General features: G+C 43.9%; 1 protein-coding gene across 3 annotated transcripts in view; it reads right to left on the bottom strand.

The window, feature by feature from the left end:
• The window catches only part of LOC144772078 (GPI-linked NAD(P)(+)--arginine ADP-ribosyltransferase 1-like), an 80,042-nt gene extending 58,314 nt beyond the window's left edge, over positions 1 to 21,728 (bottom strand). The window contains exon 1 of one of the 3 annotated variants that reach the window (XM_078656262.1): positions 21,646 to 21,728. The gene's annotated coding sequence lies outside the window, so the exon portion shown is untranslated. Of the gene's footprint in view, positions 1 to 21,621 lie in introns of all 3 variants that reach the window. The other 2 variants (XM_078656263.1, XM_078656261.1) reach the window with 2 other exon arrangements.
• Positions 21,729 to 22,005: the final 277 nt, after the last annotated feature.

Raw genomic sequence — 22,005 nt, 5'->3', positions numbered from 1 at the left:
CTGCGGGTGCGGTCCTGTCCTGAGTGGTCCTGTCCTGAGGGTTTGCTGTCCTGTCCTGAGGGTCCTGTCCTGATTCCTATTCCGAGGGTATCCTGTCCTGTCCTGGGTGTCCATTCTGCACCTGCTGTCCTTTGAGGGGTATCCTTCCTTGAGGGTTTCCTGTCCTTAACTGACCCGTGGCCAGGGTTTGGTTTCCACACCATTCTAGGTAAATATTGCTCTGAAACTCTTAAAATCTTGCACCTTCTGAATTTCTAACTTTTGCTTTAATAAAGTTCATCATTGCATATGTTATATTTTCCATGCCTTTCCGCAACTATTGAAAGTCAATTACATATTTTTCATAAGTTTGTTCCTATGTCTTCTCATTTGATAGAGATTATATTTTGCATTGCAGTTTGTAATTTTCTGATATGGTCTAGAACTTCATTGCCTAGATTGTTCAAAGGCCCATTCACCTTAAGTGAAGCGTGTTACTCTTTATAGGCCCTCCTATAGTTATCCATGCATAAACTGTCCATGCTTAAACATTTCTGAGATTTTATAGTATTTTTCCCATCTACATACCATATTACATTTGAATGATTTCCCTGTCATTATTTCTTTATGCATATATAATTTACGTTATCTTGGTTATTGATTGCCTTATTTTACTGTACCTCATGCAAGAAAATAATGAACTTTAGATAAACATTTTAAAACTTCCAGTTGTCCGTGGTCATTTCAATAGTATTTTGAATGTTATTGGTTGGGTTTGTATTTTGCTGCCTTTTCTTTACAGCTAGCTCCCTGATTCATTGTGGTCATTAGGTACCCGCATCGGTGGATGGTAAGTCGGGTGCATTGAAAATTATTAGCAGGGAGAACACACACAAATTGGTAGAGCTCGTGAAGTCACCTGATCGATGTATATGGTGATTTGAAAGTATATGGGCCCTGAAGCCGGAAAACGGCGAAAACTATTGGTCGGGTGGCCTCGCGCGCTCTATCATTACTTCCACTCTCTTCCTCCCCCTTCTTCTTCCCATGTTGATTTTTCCCCTCTTGAAGCGGACATTACTTTAGCGCAAATCTCCCACGCGGTTTCAGTGCTTAAACGAGGTAAAGCCCCTGGTCCTGACGGATTTACTATTGAATTCTATAACCACTTCTCCAAACTCTTACCCCAATTACTTCTTCTTTTCAATTCCTTTATCAATGATGGCTCCTCCCAGGGTACCTTTCAGGAAGCAATGATCTGCCTCATCCTCAAAGATAATAAAGACCCTACACTCTGTAAAAATTATCGACCCATTTCCCTTGTGAATACCGATTACAAAATTTTTGCCAAATTACTTGCCCTGCGTATAGATCCCATCTTATCTGAAATTATTGGCCCAGAACAATCCGGTTTTGTCAAAGGCCGCTTATCATCTGATAACTCGAGAGTTTTCTTTAATATCCTCAGCAAGGCTTCTTCCATTCACTATCCTTTGGCAGCTATTGTACTAGACGCCGAAAAGGCATTTGACCGGATCAGTTGGAAGTTTATGTTTCGCGCTCTTTCTTGGATTGGCATTCCTCCAAAATTGATTTCCCTTATTGCCCTCCTGTACTCTGGCCCCAGAGCTTCTATCTTCGCCAATGGCAAAGTTTCAGACTATTTTTCTCTTTCTAGAGGTGTCCGCCAAGGGTGCCCTTTATCCCCTTTATTATTCATTGTTGCACTAGAGCCCTTTTTAACTAAGATTCGACAGGACAGTCTTATTACTGGTTATAACCCTGGTCCCAACCAAGTCAAACTTTCAGTCTACGCAGATGACATCCTTTTCTATTGTTCCAACCCTGAGTCCACTATTCCCTCCTTTCTCCGTCAAGTCGATGCTTTCTCCTTGGTTTCTGGTTACCGCCTTAATCGTGATAAGTGCGAGATCTTACCCCTTAATGTCTCCTGCCTTCGTCACTATTTTGTTCACACTGGTTTCTCCTGGCAACCTTCCAAAATTAAATATTTGGGCCTCTGGTTTTCCCCTTCCATTTCGGATACTCTCAAATTTAATTTTGACTATATCTCCAAGAAACTTTCTGACTCTATCACTAAATGGAATCCTCTGTTTCTTTCTTGGTGGGGGAGATTAGACTCAATAAAGATGATGCTGGCTCCTATTGTATTATACTCCCTCTCCATGATTCCTGTCCGCATTCCTCACTATTATTTTAAAAGATTAGACTCTCTCTTATCTAAATTTCTTTGGCAAAATAAACCTCCTCGGATTGCATTGACCTTCCTTAAAAAAGATAAATCTCACGGAGGACTGAAATTCCCTGACTTCAAATCTTACCATTATTCCTTTTCTCTAAAGCAAACGGCTCGTTGGTTGTCTACGGATCCTATCACCTATCCACCGGTATGGCTATTTCTGGAGAAAGCTCTCATTTCCCCCTTTGATTTTTCGGAAGTCCTGGCCTTTTCGGCTCACACTTCCTTTTTACGATCTCCTGTTATTGCACATTCGTGCCACATCCTCGCTCCTCTTATTCCCTCTACTTACCCTTCCCTTGCTTCTCTATCTCACCTATCCATTTGGCATAACAAACTCTATCGCATCAAAAATCGCTCCTTCTGCTGGAAAACCTGGAGTTCCAAAGGCTTACACTGGATTTCACAATTGCTTTCCGACGGAGTGCCCCTTTCCTTTCCTGAACTTCAGTCTCAATTTCTTCTCCCTAACTCCTTTCGGAAACAGTATGACCTTTTACTTCCTGCACTCCTTTCCTTCCTTCAGTCCCTCCCACCCTCTTCTGACTTCCCTCCTCTCTATCCTCTTTTATCTCCTCTTTTACGCTCCTCACCTTCAGCTTCACGCATTTACTCCTGTCTGATCACACCCTCTGAACGCACTAAATCACGCTCTGAACTGGCCTGGGAACGGGATTTGTCAACCACATGGCCCGTCTCTTTATGGGATAAACTTTGGATTAAAATTCACAAAACCTCTCGTGCTGCCAATACCACACAAACCCTTTATTTTGTTTATCAAAGACTGTTGTTTTCTCCGTCTAAATTGTCCTCCTTCTCCTCTGATCTCTCCCCAGCCTGTTGGTCCTGTTCCTTCCCCTCTGCTGACCTATCTCATATGTTATTTCATTGCCCTAAGGTTGCTTCCTTTTGGCGTGCAATTTGGTCGCGTATTTCCACTATCTTCCACTTTCAACTCCCCTTCTCCCCTTCCACCATTCTTCTAGGCTCCCTTTCCCCGGACCTGCCTCAATCCCCATCTCATTATAAATTATTAGATCTTTTTATTGCAATTGCCTTCCATTTGATTACCTCCAACTGGAAAGATTTTTCAAAACTTACATACTCCGCCTGGTGGAACGCTATTTGTTTTAATCACAGACTTGACACTAATTATGTTTCCCCTGCTTCCCTTGCCATTAAACGTGACCTGCTCTGGATTCCACTTACCGAATACCTTTCTTCCCATTCCTCTCCCTCTTCCCCCTCTATTGCCACTGTTCCCATTAACTCATCCGATGACATTCGTAAACCCCCTTGAAGGTTCAAAGTTGTCTTTTTGCATATCATTTTGCAGTTCTACACTTTCAACTGTATTATATACTCACATGCTTTTCCGCATTCAATGTAAGTTGTGCACACATTAATCAAGCTCTTTGTACTCTTATTGTCTCATTTTTATTTTTGTATTTTTTTCTCTCTCCTTTTTTTTCATGAAGAGAGTGATTTGTTTATTGATTCCGCTTGCTTCTTCTTTGGCATTGTTTCATTCCATTATTTCTTGGATATTATTATTTCTTGATGCATTTTCATTTTGTACTTTCTGATTGGTTTCAATAAACTTGAACTTAAAAAAAAAGAAAGAGAGAGGCAAGGTGGGCAGAGGTGAGATGAACAGTATGAGTAGTAGAGAGGGATGAGGTAAGGAGAAAGATATATACCAGAGTGAGAGATGGGTGAGGGGACAAAGAATAGTGTATAGAAGGGTAGAGGGTTGTGAAGTAGTGATAGAGAGACAGTGGTAGAAGTAGTTAAAGGGAAGTCAGGCAATAATATAAGAGCGACAGAGGAAGACAACAGAGGCAGTGGCAAGCAGTGAGAGGGAGCAAGCTTGCCATATAGACAGGAACAGAGAGGGAGCACCTTCTGACTGCCATGATACATTTTTTATGGGCTCTCTTGAAGGTGGAGCCCTGGCCAAATGCACCTTTGCCCATGCGTTAAAATGGTTCTGACTACTTGCACAGCCTGGGCTGTACAGATGGTAATAGCAGTTGCCAGGGCAGTGGTTGCTGGTCTCCAGGGGTAGAGTGTACAACTGCAAAAGTGGATTTTTTGATTTGAAACTATTTATAGCATACATTTTCTAGCGAGTGTAGTGCCAGTGCCAGTATAAGCAGCTTCGTTGTTGGTGGCTTACACTTTCTTGGACATGCTTAGGAGATTAGCACAACATTAATTTTTAAGCATGTGAAAAATGTAAGGAAGACAGCTACCTGTCCCTTCGTATCTGTCTGTCTGTTTCTCACCCCTATGGCACAAGCCTTTCTCACCTGTGAACTATTTGCATGCTTCTCCTGTTTGTTTCTTTCTCTATTTTGGAATCTGTCCCCTGTACAGCTCATTCTCTGCAGCCATCCCTAGCATCCCACTCTCCACCTCTGCCAGCCCCCCTTCTCTAGAGCTCCTCCTCTCTCCTGGCTGCACGTGTGCTGCTCTTCCTGCCTCTGTGGTCCTGCTGGTGTCCATCATCTATGTCTGTTCAAACCCCACCTTCTCTTTCCCTCACCTCTTCACCTGGCTCTCACAATGGCCCCTCTCTCCTTGTCCCTATGATGTCTATGTCCACAGGTCCATTGTTTTTCTTTCTATCTGTGAGACTGCATGTTTCTACTACAGTAGTGTGTGCACCACAGTCCCAGGCATGCTCTACCCAGGCGGAGACATATTCTGAAGTTTTCCATTAAGTTGCTGGGTGGATTTAATCCTTGTTGTTTGCAACCAGCTTTTTACCTGTAGTGTCTGATTTCTAGCCTCATTCGTGCTACAGCTGCATGATCTAATCCATCCAACACGTTTATAACCCATCTCAACAGACTGTGAAGTGTGCCCGGTGTAGTGAGACACTATGTCAGACAAAAAGCACAACAGTCAGTAGTGCAAGCGTCACTCACAGAACAGGCACAGCCAGGCACTAGTGGAGGAAGTTTCCCTCTCTCACAGAACTGGTACACGGTGAACATCATTTGACAAGCTTCCCATCTTCGCAGAAGTACACCACATTATCCCTCACACACCAGGTCCATCTGAGCATCATCAGTGCTGGCTTCCATTCCTCATGGAACAGCTATAGCTGAGGCAGAAGTGCAAGAGTCTCTCCTTCACTGAACAGGTGCAGCATGGCCACTGTAGTGTGAATCTTCCTTCACTGACCCTACAGCAGTAGTACAAGCTTCCTAGTGTCACAGAACTCAGGAAGCATCAGTGAAGTCTCCTCTCAATAACAATGTGGGTGTGTTGAATGGTGCATGGATGTTGGAGCAGGTAAATATTTGTCTGCTTGAGTATTAACATGTTATTTTAGCACCAAATGCCACAAGGGGTGACCGTGCACTCACAACTATACAGGTCATCATAATATGTTGTGTGTGAGGGGGTGAAAGGCTGGATTGAGACATGAGTAACTGGATGGGGAAGTGGATGGTGGTGTCAGTTGGCGGGCAATTGGCTGTGTGGGAGACTGGATAGTCTTGTGAATTTATGTTTTGATCACTGCTGAATTTGTGTGGGCAGATGGATGAGCAGATGAATGGAGAATGCATATGAAATGAAAATATCTGCGGATTGCTTGGTATTTGTGCAAGGGTATCTGAAGGTTAGTCTGGGTGTATCAGTGGATTAAAGGTCACTTTGTGTATGTGGTATATGTGTATGCCAGTGGTGGTGGTGGTGGTGTGTGTGTGTGTGTGTGTGTGTGTGTGTGTGTGTGTGTGCGTGTGTGTGTGTGTGTGTGTGTGTGTGTGTGTGTGTCTTGTGTGTATGTGTCTGCCCCAGTGGATGTATATGTGCAAGGGGCCGTGATGCTGCAGCATTTAGAGCTGGTACTCTTGTGCATAGGCTAAGTTGTAAAAAGTGGCTAGTAACTTTGAAGGGCTTGTGCCTCTACCTGCTGGGCAACAAGCCATGGGAAATCTCTCGGACGGGGAAGAACTGTTCCTGAATCTCATCAAGAATCCTGATACTGCACAGCGACTGGCCGTTGTCTTATGTGCAATTAGGTGTCCAACCCCAGCAACAGAAGATTCTATACTGGGAAAGCAGACATCTTTGATATGGCTCTGCCACTAGGCCACTGTTTTCTAGAAGAGAAGCTCATAACAGAAAGAATAGCAGTGAGCCATCTCAGATGTATTAATTAAATGTTGTTAAGATGCTTGTTCCAGTTCTAAGGTCACATCTGCAACTATGACTCCAGTAATTGAGTTAACCATGAGCCCTGCTTTATCAGAATATTCTTGTTTTGCAGTGCTTCAGAAGGACACAACATTAAGCGCTATAGGAACTAATCATTGGGATGCTAAGAAGTGTCAGTAAAGTACCTGTTGGCACTTCTACTCTCGGAGTAGAGAATAAAGTGCCCCAGGCATTGGGCTGTGACCCACTGTCACACTGCAGAGACAGATGGGTGACAGTCCAGGCAGAGACTGAGGGAAGTGGGTGCTGTGGTGCTGGGGGCTTTGAAGGCCTGAACCTGGAGAAAGTCAACAAAGCTGGATGTTGATAGGACCCTAGATAAAATCATTGACATGCAGATCCTATGTCTGATACTTCTCATAGACAAGAAGGATTCATATAGAGGAAAATCAATGCTGCTGTAATCTAAGAGCTGACTTCTGTTGCTGAAGCACTGAGTCCACACATAAGGCCTGAGGGGCGTGAAGCTCCAACACTGCTCCTTGATTGGATCACTGTGGCCAACATCCCTGGTAGCCAGTGCTATACTTGGGATGAAAGAGGTGATGAGTCCTTAAAAGTTAACAAAAAAAGTAATGCCAGTACTGCAGAAACTTTTGAAAACCTAATTACCTACCACTAGTTGAGATGAAACAAAAAATGGGGTAGACTACTTATTTGTCTGATTTAATCAAATATCTATTTATTCAATTTTATGCATGTTTTAAGGAATTATTCTTTTACACTTTTTACATATTTTAATAGCAAAAATAACATAATTAAAATATACACAAATACAAATCCCAAGAAACCTCATTAACATTTTACCATCCAACTTTACGCTTATGTATACTTCATTCAAACCCACTCAACACATTCATCCAACACAAAGCAGAAAATATTTACACAAATTCAGATTTTTTATATATATATCACATTACTCGAAAGCCATAAAGAAAAAAATTCGACTTAATTCCTAATTATTTTATGGTTAGTTCAACAACAGCTATTTACAAGACTTTTATGGCTGAAAAGAAAAAGGTCTACGCGTTTCGAACTCGAAACAGTTGTTGAGTTCTCATCAGAACCGTAAAGAAAGCTCTATTCAGGTTTGTTCAACACCAGAATAAATCTGCCATGGAAGAAATTTTTTCTCTGAGGACTGGGTCTTTCAATGTTCGGGTTTAAGGGCGGCTTGTTCTTAGGACTGTATTAATCAAGGTCCAGTTAATCTTAGCGTGTGTCTTTTTAGCTGGTCCCTCGTGATTCTGCACGCTGTAAGCGTGACCGGGACCGCAGTAAAAATCCGTCCGCCCGAGGAAGTCTTCTGTTTGTAAACCCTTGGTTGTTACATCGAAAGTGGTTGTGGCGTTTTTGCTTCTTGTGTCATTTTGCAGGGCGCATGGGAATTATAGTTTTGCCCCTGGTGCTGATGGGAACTCAACAACTGTTTCGAGTTCGAAACGCGTAGACCTTTTTCTTTTCAGCCATGTAAATAGCTGTTGTTGAACTAACGATAAAATAATTAGGAATTAAGTCAAAAAAAATTCTTTATGGCTTTCCAGTAATGTGATATATATATATATATATATATATATATATATAATATATGATATATATATAAAAAAAATCTGAATTTGTGTAAATATATTCTGCTTTGTGTTGGATGAATGTGTTGAGTGGGTTTGAATGAAGTATACATAAGCGTAAAGTTGGATGGTAAAATGTTAATGAGGTTTCTTGGGATTTGTATTTGTGTATATTTTAATTATGTTATTTTTGCTATCAAAATATGTAAAAAGTGTAAAAGAATAATTCCTTAAAACATGCATAAAATTGAATTAGGTTTTCAAAAGTTTCTGCAGTACTGGCATTACTTTTTTTGTTATTTAGTGTTCAAAGCCTTGGCCTTACTGTTGGGAGCCGAAACCCAGTAGTGTTGTTAATGAGTCCTTAAAAGGAGCATTGGCAAGTGTAACTAGGAATTTTTTTCAAGAGGGTTGGCCTATGTAATTAAGGGAGTGGCTTGTAATAAGACAACTAGAATTCTGTGCTTTACCAAGCATTCCACTTGGTCAGTATATTTTTTACTCTCCATGAGTTGTATGTGATAGAATCCAGAAATAACACAACAACAGACATACACCAAAAACTAGCAGGAGCAATTGATTTGGCAGAGCTTGTTAGTAGTATTAAATAAATGAGAAACAATGATTTTTTTTTATAATTCGTAGTGAAAATGTTTCAACTGGTGAACTTTGCTAGGGTATGCTGAAGAGTAGATGGCCTTCAGAGTGTCTCAATCACTTCTGTTCCCCTTCATGCCACTTTGTTCTGCTGTCAGGCAAAAATTAGCTATTCAAGAACGCGTGGTGCACTGCTAGGCTAGTCACACACTTAAGGTGGGCTGCTTGATGTTCCCCTCGAAAGAAGGATTCCAGCATCTTCATATTTGTGGAATTAGGAACTCTGGGAAAGGGATATGCCCAACCCCCGCAGAAATGGTCATACATGGGGTATAGTGACCCCAAGGGTAAGTAGCCCATTGGCTACTACCTTTCACTCCCCTTATTGCCCCTAAACACAGTATTTTTGTGGGCCCCTGGCACCAGGAATTGAGATTCCCCAGACAAAAGAACAAGAAGGACAGCGAAGAGCCGAGGAAGTGCAGACTGCTGGTGGACTTCGAAGCCAAACCCTGCCTGCCTTCTCCTGTCCCAACAATCTTGCCAACCCGACTTGTCCTGCATCTGTACACCTCCCCAAAAGTCCCAGAGGGCCTTTGGCACTTTGTCAAGCTGTAAGCATCTTACTTGAAGCTGGGGAGCCACTTCCTTGCAAACTGCAGGGACGAACAGCAATGTCCGGTTTGCTGTTCTGCTGACCACTGGATCCACCGATGCAGCAGCCTCCCAGGAGGGGGTCACCATGCTCCAGGAGGTCAGATCCGGTTCCCCACCAAATGTGAAGATGCAAGGACTGACCATAGCCACCCTGTACCAATACCCAGGGTGCCGGACCTCTTGCAGCTAACAAACACCCTATGCACCTGAGCTCCCCAGCCCGAGTCCATGACAACCAACTATACGCCCCTGCTCCCAGGACCCTCACAAACTGAGACCCCATTGGAAGGTCTTGTACTCGTCCCAAGTACCCCTTTGCAGGCTGTTTCTAGGTGGCCCCCTCTTTGCCTGCATTGTAGTGCGCAAGACTACTAACCTGTTACGCATCACTGCACCCGGATACTCCAGGGTAGGTCCACTCGAACTATTGGTGGTAGTTTGGACCTTGGCCCCCTAGCACTCTAAGTCCTAAAGGGAACCCCGAATCCGATAGCAAGTACCTGTATGCAGTATATGTTTCTTCCTCCATGGAAAAAAATACTGAGTAAAAACACATTTGTGCTACACTTTTAGTTACCCATAAAAAATAGATATCTCGAAAAGTACTTACCCAATTACAATGTTCTTGGGTGTTAAAATATAAATAAAAATCATAGTTATTTTTCTAAATTGGTCTTGAATTTCTTCTTGAGTCTGTGTCTCATTTATTGACTCTGTGTGTACGACATATTTTTAACACTATCGTGTGATAAGCCTAAATTGCTCGCTCACATTACCACAAAAGTGAGATTTAAGCCTCTAGTTTTTGTATGTCAAGCTTGAGTTCTTGAGTCAGTTGGGTTGCTGTCTTGATAATAAGGACTAGTCAGTCCCTGGTACAATGCCAACTGATCAGCGACCAGTCTTTTTTGAATGTTGCGTCGTGGGTAAAAATGAAAGGTTCAATTTTGACTATTAAGCCTGGTGGTGCTGCTTTTGCCTTTAGGTATTCGGTCATTAGAAGACCGTGTAGAGCTGTTTTGATTTGTGTCCTTCTCAGGGCTGCTAATTCATCCCAATCCCCACCGGTCTGACTAGGGTCGGTGTTGCTTAATCCTTCAAAGGCGTTGAGGGTTGCTAGGATTCTGTCGACCTCCTCATCATCGAAACTCAGACCTCCTGCTTCTGCCATCTTCTACTAAGAGTGTGTGCTATGTGTGTGTCTCTATGTGTAGTGTTTGTGGGTGAATCGTGCTTATTTCTCAATATCGAGAAAAAGTGAGGGTTAGAAAGGAGACAAAATAGGAATCATTCGTCTGCCTTTTGGCCAGAAATTCCGGCTTTTTAGACTCCCACAGCTGTACGCTGTCTAAAGAGTAAAAAAATCAAAAGGGGGGAGTGAAGAGGTAGTGCTAGAAAGCACTCAGGTGGGCGCATGCTCCTCCAGTCAATGGTATAGATAAACAACAAGGTCCACCTCTAAGAGGTTTCCTGTGAGCCAAAATGTATCAGGCATACACAGTATTTGTTAAAATACCCCTCACACACCAAAAGGGCCCTTGGTGTCATGCTTCTTCATCGGAGTCTTCCCGCCTCGCTACGGGACGGGGCGTGCTACGACTAGCGACTACGCTGGAGCACTTAGATATTGTAAGTGCTATGTGAGGTGTAATGAGTGAGTGTGAGTAGGGTCAGGAATGATATGGAAAAGTGAGATCTAAAAGAATACCTGGCCTTATGAAAGCAAAAATTATTTATTAGTCATAGGCTGGTATCGTTAAAAAATGTGTGGCGGAGATAATCTGGCTTAACAATGGGCTGGTTCTCCTGGTGATGTCAACATGTTTCAAAGCTGACTGCCTCTTCGTCAGGACGGGGTCAGATCCCTCTGTCACTCACTAAGGTTGACAACAATGTGTGCTATGTGTATATACAAGTGAATAGGATGTAAATTATAATGCCACTGCGCTATGGGATTCAATATTAACAGTTATCGCCCTATCAATATTTCTGAGTCGTGGGCCTGCAAAGATAAAGAGAGAGCACCTAAGTATTTGCTGGGCGTCCCAATGCGCGTTCATATATCACCTGTGGAAGGAAAGGCAAGGTGACATATATGGTGACTTTGCGATTACCGCGAGTCCCTAAATGTAAGACGCACTTAGGTGCTGTGACCTGTTTGAAAAAGGAAAGACACTACAAGACAAAACAAACACTCAACATAAAACACACTCTCTATGTCGTGAAGTTCTGTACAAATCTGTGGTGAGCTGTAAAATCAATGCAAATGAAAACCTAAAGTCTAAATACATACTGGGGTAATTAGGAGTCAGTGCCCCATGAGCCGGTCTGGGAGAGGGGTACATGGAACTTCCATCTGTTGGTAAAGGAAAGTGGGGTATGAAATGGTTTTGATTAAGATCATAGCAGGAGTTTTTAAAGTCTAGGCATTGGACTCCCTAACCTATGCCGTACTCACTAATTCTCGAGCAGTACTCGCTTCCTCCCTCGTCCGCGGCTACCGTGGTGTGTGAAGAAGGAGAGGAGGATGTGGTTATATACTCGGTTCAATTGGATAATTGATTGCACCTGTACCTGTAATGAGCTACTGATGGGTCAGAATACTAGAGCGGTGCACGCTCGGGAAGATTGCCCAAAAACGGGAGCCATCTTGGAAAAGTAGTAATGAATCAGATAGGTTCTAAAATATGGGCACCATCTTGGAGCGGTGAATCATAGCTGGTTGTAAAGTCAAGATTACAGTTGGGTGTGGTTCTGTTTGTATAGAGATGCCAGTATGCGCTACGGGTGGTGCCAAGCGACTATAATCAATTACATCACGTACGCTGTGTGAATATTGTGGCATGTAGACATACACAAGTGTAATGTAGAACAGATCCTTGTGCAATTAATCATTACTCTACAGTGACAGGCAGAGTGCAGACAAACCATCACTAGTGTAACCGGTTCGAGTTAGAGAGACCACTGACAGTTCTCATAGGATTACAATATCTAGATGGAGATTGCTACTGGCTCAGTTGGGTCCAGGGTATGTCGTCATTCAGCCCTGTGATGTGTGTTCCAAGATGAAACACCCACCTTTGCTCAGACGGAACTGCACCAACATCACTGATTTCAAAAACCAAGCGGCAGACCTCGAACAGAAACTGCTGCACAGAAACTATCCGAGGCAAATAGTGAAGAAAGGCCTAAAAAGGGCTAGGAACAATAACAGAGAGGCTCTATTTGAACTCACGTTGCCTAAGGAACAGGAAACTAGACCAATATGTGTTACCACATTCAACACCAACTCAAACAAAATCACAAAAATAGTGAACAAACACTGGAAAATCCTTAAATGTGGCTCCTTGAACTTCCCTAAACCAATGTTCTCCCACAGAAGGGGGTGAAACTTGAGAGACATCTTGGTCCATAGTAGACCAAGGACCATGAAAGACAGTGGCCCTCCTAAATTGATATCTGCAAATGGCCACCATCCTTGTGGCTCATGTACCTCTTGTGAATTCACCTGTAAAAGCAAATCTATCAAGTTCTCAAATGGAACGACATGGGAACAACGTGTGTTCATGAACTGCAACATCAGAAATGTTGTCTACCTTATCACTTGGCCATGTGCCAAAGAATACATTGGAATGACCTCGAGACCAGTCAAAATACGTATTGGTGAACACCATAGCAACATACATTGCAAAAAAACTACGACTAAGATGGCCTCCCACTATCTAACCATGGGGCATAGTATTCAAGATATTCACTGGACAGTGATAGAATCAATTAAATTAAAAAAAGACCTCCTTGAGAAAGAGCAAAGGTGGGTGTTTCATCTTGGAACACACATCACAGGGCTGAATGACGACATACCCTGGGCCCAACTGAGCCAGTAGCAATCTCCATCTAGATATTGTAATCCTATGAGAACTGTCAGTGGTCTCTCTAACTTGAACCAGTTACACTAGTGATGGTTTGTCTGCACTCTGCATGTCACTGTAGAGTAATGATTAATTGCACAAGGATCTGTTCTGCGTTACACTTGTGTATGTCTGCATGCCACAATATTCGCACAGCGTACGTGATGTAATTGATTATAGTCGCTTGGTACCACCCGTAGCGCATACTGGCATCTCTATACAAACAGAACCACACCCAACTGTAATCTTGACTTTACAACCAGCTATGATTCACCACTCCAAGATGGCACCCGTATTTTAGAACCTACCTCATTCATTACTACTTGTCCAAGATGGCTCCCGTTTTTGGCCGATCTTCCCGAGCGTGCACCGCTCTAGTATTCTGACCCATCAGCAGCTCATTACAGGTACAGGTGCAATCAATTATCCAATTGAACCGAGTATATAACCACATCCTCCTCTCCTTCCTCACACACAACGGTAGCCGCGGGACGAGGGAGGAAGCGAGTACTGCTCGAGAATTAGTGAGTACGGCATAGGTCAGGGGGTCCAATGCCTAGACTTTAAAAACTCCTGCTATGAATTTAATCAAAACCATGGCATACCCCACTTTCCTTTACCAACAGATGGAAGTTCCATTTACCCCTCTTCCAGACCGGCTCATGGGTCACTGACTCCTAATTACTCCAGTATGTATTTAGACTTTAGGTTTTCATTTGCATTGATTTTACAGCTCACCACAGGTTTGTACAGAACTTCACGACATAGAGAGTGTGTTTTATGTTGAGTGTTTGTTTTGTCTTGTAGTGTCTTTCCTTTTTCAAACAGGTCACAGCACCTAAGTGCGTCTTACATTTAGGGACTCGCGGTAATCGCAAAGTCACCATATATGTCACCTTGCCTTTCCTTCTACAGGTGATATATGAACGCGCATTGGGACGCGCAGCAAATACTTAGGTGCTCTCTCTTTATCTTTGCAGGCCCACGACTCAGAAATACTGATAGGGCTATAACTGTTAATATTGAATCCCATAGCACAGTGGCATTATAATTTACATCCTATTCACTTGTATATACACATAGCACACATTGTTGTCAACCTTAGTGAGTGACTGAGGGATCTTACCCCGTTCTGATGAAGATGCAGTCAGCCTCGAAACATGTTGACATCACCAGGAGAACTAGCCCATTGTTAAGCCAGATTATCTCCGCCACACATTTTTTAACGATACCAGCCTATGACTAATAAATAATTTTTGCTTTCATTAGGCAAGGTATTCTTTTAAATCTCACTTTTCCATATCACTCCTGACCCTACTCACACTCACTCAATACACCTCACATAGCACTTACAATATCTAAGTGCTCCAGCGTAGTCGCTAGTCGTAGCACGCCCCGTCCCGTAGCGAGGCGGGAAGACTCCGATGATGAAGCATGACACCAAGGGCCCTTTTGGTGTGTGAGGGGTATTTTAACAAATACTGTGTACGCCTGATACATTTTGGCTCACAGGAAACCTCTGAGAGGTGGAACTTGTTGTTTATCTATACCATTGACTGGAGGAGGGTGCGCCCACCTGAGTGCTTTCTAGCACTACCTCTTCACTCCCCCTTTTTGATTTTTTTGGTCCCTCTACCATGCCATACCCAGTCTTTTTTTATTGGGGTTTGAAAAATACACAATTGTTGTAGGAGGACAAATAAATGCACAACTACACAGCAGAAATCATTGATCCAGGAAAAACTGAAGCATTGAATATTGTTAGGTGGTGCTGAAAAGTGGCATGAGTGTGGTTGAGGTATGTCCATGCTCTGCCTCTATAATAGTAACTGGGGGGGTGGGTCATATTACCGGGAGGGGTGACAGGAGTGGTGCTGTGGCATTGGCATTGAATGGAACTCTTTCTTGGGAGTTATATGTGGTATACAGCATGGGTCGTTGTGTCATGAAGGGAACTGACAAAAAAGGCGGCTATCACTCTGCGCCTCCGTCTGATCCAGTTAAAAATCCTGCATAGGACATATCTTACTGGGGTGACTCTAGCGAAGATGGGTGCCAAGCAGGATACACTATGTCTATGCAGCTGTCACCAAGAGGCAACCTTTTACCATACCATATGGGACTGTCCACTAGTGAGATCAATGTGGGACCGAGCGACCACTCACATGCAAGAAGCACTAGGAAAAAAGATAACCCTTACAACGCAGCTGGGGCTCATCAACATTTGGGAGGTCACAGATCTAACGGAAGTAGAACAGCAACTGGTCACATTGGGGTATACCTTGGTGAAGCATAGCAATGAAGTGGGGAGTGGCAGCGAGGCCACTGATAGGAACCTGGTCACGCGACTTAGATAAGTGTATGATTGCAGAGAAGGAGGTGTTCAAATCTAGAGGGTGTCCCAAGAAGTGGGATAAAAAATGGAGCGGACAGATGGAATGCGTACCGGGGAGACTTATGTGTCTTCCCCACTAAGGAAATGGAACTGTCAAAACACAGTGTATATTCTCTTGAACCAAATGACTGAATAACTATATCATGTCCTGCATTTGTATACCTGCTGTAATAAGGCTGCGATATATGGTGACCAAATATGTGATTTGTTGCTTAAAATCAATAAAAGTGTATTTTTTTCTTTAATGAAGGGAACAGACATGATGGAGTGCGGGTCACAGTGGTTAGAGGCGGCAGACCCGGAAGCTGAGATCGGCCGTGGACCAGGGTTCGATTCCCCGCCTCGGCGGGTCTCGGGCTCAAAAATTCCACGGACTCGACAATTCTCGCTCCGGTGCCTACTCGACTCACGGGGTCACACTCTGCGACTCTGGGCAATAGCTTGCTTAATCTCCACTACGGCCCCTCGCGGCGGGATGCCTGGCTTTCACCTTGTGGATACCCTGCCGGGGTATCTCACAGGGGAATACCAGGACGGGTTCCCTAAGCAAGCGCCTTGATGCCTTCGGGTGATACGTGCGCTATATAAGTCGCAATACATACATTACCTACCGCAGGGTGTCGACAATGAGGATGTAAGTTAGAGTGTGGGCAGGAAGGTGGGGTGGGAGAGGAGTGGGAGGATGAGAATGGAGGAAACGGGTGTGAGAGATAGTTGTCAGGTATGCTAGCTGTGGGGCTCATGGGGTAACAGTGTAAGCAGAAGTATCATTATGTGGGCATTTCATCCATGCTCGCTCACTTTCTGTTGAAAGTCTAAGAGAGGGTGGCCCAGTGGGGAGAAATGGGATGTTTGCAAAGGTGGCGTTCCTCCTCCTAGCGGCGGGCTTCCTTTAAAGCAGTACCCCATTTGTGCAATGCTCTGTGCACGCCTCCAATGCCGGGGTCGCTGGGGAACACCAGTGAAGTGTGAGCTTAGCCAGGAGGAGTGCTAGAGCTGCAAAACTTTGCGCACTATGTGTCTCTTACTGCGCATGAAAATGCCCCATGCGCATGCCTCCAACGTGTGAATGTCTGTGAGCTCTGTGACCTCTTGTAGGGTAGTATATACCTTATGCCAGCAGCCCTGCAGCCTATAACATATGCTTGAGGTCAGCATCCGGGACGTGACAGTGGTGGCAGGTAGCATGTATGTCAGGGTAATAGTGATTGAGATAGGCTGGGGTGAGGTAGACTCTGTGCAATTTAAAGAATTGGATGTTCTTCAATCGGGTGTTCCATGAGTCCTACTGGGTGTGCTCTGGAGCCTGTTCGCATTTCTTATCCTGTAGGGCTCTCCCAAAATTCTCCTACCATTTACTTCTCAGCGCAGTGAGGGGTGCAGCCCAGAGGTCTTGAATGGCTTTGTAGAGCCCGGTAATCATGTGGCAGCCCACGCCCATCGTGAGTATGGCCTGCAGGATGGGATGAGTGGTTGGTTCTGATTCAAAGGGGCCCCAAAGTGTGCTACAGGTGTTGCAGATCTGCCTGGATATAAGGAACTGTATATAAGGGACTGGCCTTGGGGGAGAGCATGGTCTGTGGTCAGCTTGTCAAGGGAGAGGAATGGGCCCTCAAAATAAAGGTCACCGATCGTGTGTAAGAAGTGCGTCATCCAAGCTGCTTGGTCACCCGACGCAAGGAAACCCGGAAATCGGGAGAGGCCAGTCAAGAGGAGGTATGGGGCGTATGTTGGGTCGCCATGTGATTGGCGATGTGTTCAAAGCATGCCAGGCACAGTCTTAGAGTTGGGAGAGCCACCTATAGCTCAACCCAGAGGCTTGTCTCTGGCTCATCTCAAGATCCTCTTAGATCCTTCAGCCCCAAGATGAGCTGGCACCCTGCTGGAGGTGGTTGCCCAAAGTGACTATGACCCACCGCAATACAACTAGGCAACATTGATTCTCAAAACGGTTCTAAGTGGCAAATTAGTTGAATTTTCCAATGCTTGTTTGTGGTTGATTAAAAAGCGCATATTTACTATACCATGTAAAATCTGTATCACCAGGACTCTCCGGTAGATCTATTTCATTTTGGTGTCCAACAATTTATAAAAATCTGCTCAATGTTTATAAATTGTGCTGGATTTTTGGAGCATTTTAGTTATTTCTTCTTCAATTGTTTTGGTGCTATTTAAATGATTCACACTTGTTCCTTTGTGTAAGCCTTACTTCTCAAAACCCCAGCTACCCAGGGTTGAGCTAGAGGGTTTAACAAACAAAACCTACTGTTCCTAAAGTAGTTGGTAAGTGTTTTACACAGCGAGGTCACACAACTGCACCATATAATACACCCCATTTCCTCACGCAAAATATTTCTGAATTCATATATTTGTTTAATGTATGCTTGTTTCTGTGGTTTTTGTGTATTATTTTGAGGTTCATATTATAGACATTGCTTAGATAGGGGTCCCCGGTGTCAAGAAGTCTTTCACTGGTGATGGCCAGAAGTCAAAAGTTTAAAAACTGCTGCCTTAGGGTACTGAAAAAGTTAACTAGACTGTTATTTATTGGTATTTTAGGACTAATGCTTTATGCAAGTGTTTTGTTGTCCTCCTGAGGACAAAAACTGGGTGTAAACACGGGCAATAACAAATGCTGTTTACATGTGTTGCATGAAAACATTCCGTCTATCACTTTAAAGCCTGTCCTTTTGGCGTTGCCAATGCAGGGGAAAACCTAGCTAAAATGGTTGCTTTCTTTATAGAGTAAGTATAGGAGAGAAACTATTGACTGTGATTAACAATCTGATATTAGAGAGTATGTTTAAAAAGTTTTCTCAGGCATTACAAAGGAAGCACTAGGTAGGAGGTGGAAGGATACAAAAAATAACATTACTACTCTTGGTGAAGGCAATGACTATTCTATGTATGTTTTAAAGATTTGATTACAACATGTGAGGAATTCCGGTTACTGGTTGAGGGGGGTTAAACCCTACTCAAGCAGCATTCTCAATCCTTGTCAGGGTGAGTCACAAGTAAACCCCATATTAACCTGTGATCAACCCTCTGGTAGCTTGGCACTGAGCAGTCAGGCTTAACTTAGAGGCAATGTGTAAAGTATTTCCGCAGCACTTCAAACAGTAAGAAACTGACAACACAACACAAGAAAAATCCTACACCAATTTAGACAAATTGGGCAAAATGTAGCAAGTGAATCAAGACCAAAACTACAAAAATCCAATTGGTTGACCCTGGGATATGCAATTTTAAAGATTTAAGTGAAAATAGCCCCAAATAGACGAAAGCGCTGCTTGCGGGTATCTGGCCATACGAGACCAGGAGAAAGTCAAAAGTTCAGGCCGACTGCAATAGAGTGTAGGTCGGATACAGTTACCAAGTTAGACTCACTGAGAAGTTACTTTCTCAGTCTAGCAAAAAGATTCCCTATTTGTGGTGGAGAGAGCCACAATGAGCAGAGAAGCATCATGGATGGCTGTCGATGTAGCGCGAAAAGCGGGCATGGCATCACAGAAGGTTGTGGCTGTAGTGTGAAGATCCTGTTGTCATTGCAGAATGTTTGCAGTAGCTTCTCGATGAGCGGTCAATGCTGTAGCGCGTCGGGTTGATGGAGCTTCACTTTGGCGGTCTGTGAGAGTGACAAGTTTCCAGTTCCAACAGGCCATTGCGGGAACACTTAGAGCCCAAAAACTTCAATTAAACCTCTCTGAGGCCACATCAAGGGTCCAAGAACTGAGGGGCACCACTTGGGGGTCAGGAGCTGGGTCCTGCTTGAGGAGTTCTGAGCCTGTTATGTTCTTGTGGTTCTGAACAGGAAACCAGGAGATTGGCCCTTCGAGTCCCTCTAGAAGTCCTGAGTTCAGATGCAGATCCAAATACCTCTGACTAGGGAAGGAAGGCAACAGGGCAGCAAAGCATCAGGACAACAATCCAAGAAGGTAGCAGTCCAGCAGAGTGGCAGTCATTGAAGCAGCACAACAGTCCTACTTCCAGGCAGAGCCTCCACGGGTCCAGAAGTGTATTGAAGAATTGGTGTCTAATGTCCAATATTTATGCCAAGTGTCTCCTTTGAAGTGGGCGAAGCTTCTAGTGGCTTGCCTTATTTCCTGCCTTCCCTGCCCTGGTTGCAGACTAACTAGAGGGGGTATGCAGCCCTTAGTGTGGAGGCAGGACACAGCCCATTCAAGTGTAAGTAGGGCTGTGCCCATCTCTGTCCTACCATCGTGCCAGCCATGGCCCATCCAGGCACACCAAAGATTTCTATTATGTGCGGCTGTCTAGCAGGAATACATAAAGCCCAACTGTCAGCTTCACCCTGTCATGTGACCAAGAGGCAGGTATTTTCACACTTGTAATGAAAATCTGACTCCAGCATGAGAGAGGATTTGTTATTACAATTCCAAAAACACTAAACATGAACTGATAACCTGCTTCTATTTGGAAATCATCACTTATTAAATAAACTAAGGTAACTCCAATGTCATCCTATGGGAGTGGCACACTTAGCAGTAGAAAAAAACAAATGTAAGAGTTTTTCACTACCAGCACATGTAAAACTTAAAAGTACATTTATTTCTTTAAAATACAATGGACCCTACCTTCTGGGTTGTTGAGGGTCCACCCAGGGAGGACTTACATGTATTGAAAAAGAAGATTTGGACCTGGCAAAAGGCTTATTTTGCCAGGTTGAAATGGCAGTTTAAAACTGCACACACAGACTGCAATGGCAGGCCTTAGACATGTTTGAAAGGGCTACATAAGTGGGTGGCACAATCAGTGCTGCAAGCCCTCTAGTAGAATTCATTTAAAGACCCTGGGCACAGGTAGTGCCACTATACTAGGGACTTACAAGTAAATTAAATATGCCAATTGGGTATAAGCCAATTCTACCATGTATTAAGGAGAGAGTAAGTGCACTTTGGCACTGGTTATCTGTGGTAAAGTACGCAGAGTCCTAAAGTCAGCAAAAACGAAGTCATAGAACAGGAAGATGCAGGCAAAAAGTTAGGGGAAAACTACACCAAGGATGCTAGGTCTAACACAACCTACCTTGCAGACGACTGCGCTGAGACACCAGTCCTAAAAACTGTTCAAGAACTTAATTACAGCACATTTTCCCTGTTTGTGTGTGTTTAAAGTAGTGTGGAAAAGCCACTATGAGGGATGTGGTTATACTGCATCCGTGGGATGGCTCAACCGCATAGCCCTCTAAAACGTGTATTATTACTGTCACCATAAGACTAGTAATGATTGTGCACTGAAGAATATTAGATGGGGCCTCTTCCTTACTCAGCATCTTCTGTCTGATCCAGCTTTAGCGCTATGAAGTAACTGGAACCCTACCTACAGCACTTCACAAAACTTCTCATTAAATAAATGATTAAAAGCTCAGGGTGGTACCAGCCTGAAGATTTGTTTTCAACCTAGGGGAATTTTCTTTTCTGAAACGGACGTGGTTCGGCTTTTCTCTGAGAGGACGGGACTTCCTTGGTTCTTATGTATAAAAATGTGGCAGACATTTAAACGTGAATGTGAACCACTAGGTAAACATGCGACTGTGAAGCATATGTAAACAAATGAGTGTATAGGTGTATAGTCTTGGACACACCGTGCCATCTCATGTTCCCAAATATCCTTCATCTACTCTTGTTGAATGCTACAACTCTGGGAACTAACTTTTGGGGGTTTAACACGCAGCGCTTTGAGGACACCTTACTGAGCCGAGCTGTACACCCCCACTCAAATTAATGTAAAATAATACTAGGAATGGGTTTTAAGTATGAGAGACATTCGTAGTTCATGAGTCACATACAGCATACTGTGCAAATGTTTAACACAACCCTTAAATACGTTTAATGTTATGGTTCATTCAATTTACATATGCCCATATTTGCTTATATACTCAATTATAAATCAAATTCAAGTCGGGCGCTGTAATTTACCGAAACAGTGCATTCTGGGACTTGTAGTTTATAGTTACTTCTGTGACCACTATACCTAAAACAATGATTTATATACATAAGATAAGTATCCGGACTGAAAACACTGCACCTGGGTGCCACGGAGCTGCTTACACTGCTGCTGAAGTTTGTTGAGCTGCGGCTCCCTGGGGACCCATGGAAACACGCACACACACACACGCAGTTACATGCATGGCCCGCGCCAACGCCGCTACAGGTACCCAGCACGCGCCCTAGACGCACGGTCAAGGCCCCTCTTTCATTTCTACCTGACATGGAAGTTACCTGAAATGTTGGCTGTGGGGGTCTGCGCGCTTCTCTGCGGGTCCGCTGAGCGCGTCTCTCGCCCGCTCTGCCCTCTCACTGCGGTATGTTGGCACGGGGGCTGAGGCAGCAGGGGGCTTTTTATAGCCCTGGCAGGCTGCCACCAGCCCTCGCCGGCCCCCCGGTG

The sequence above is a fragment of the Lissotriton helveticus genome, chromosome 8 (genome assembly GCF_964261635.1).
Source record: "Lissotriton helveticus chromosome 8, aLisHel1.1, whole genome shotgun sequence".
Lineage (NCBI taxonomy): Eukaryota > Metazoa > Chordata > Amphibia > Caudata > Salamandridae > Lissotriton > Lissotriton helveticus.
This window is presented reverse-complemented; position numbering and strand designations above follow the sequence as displayed.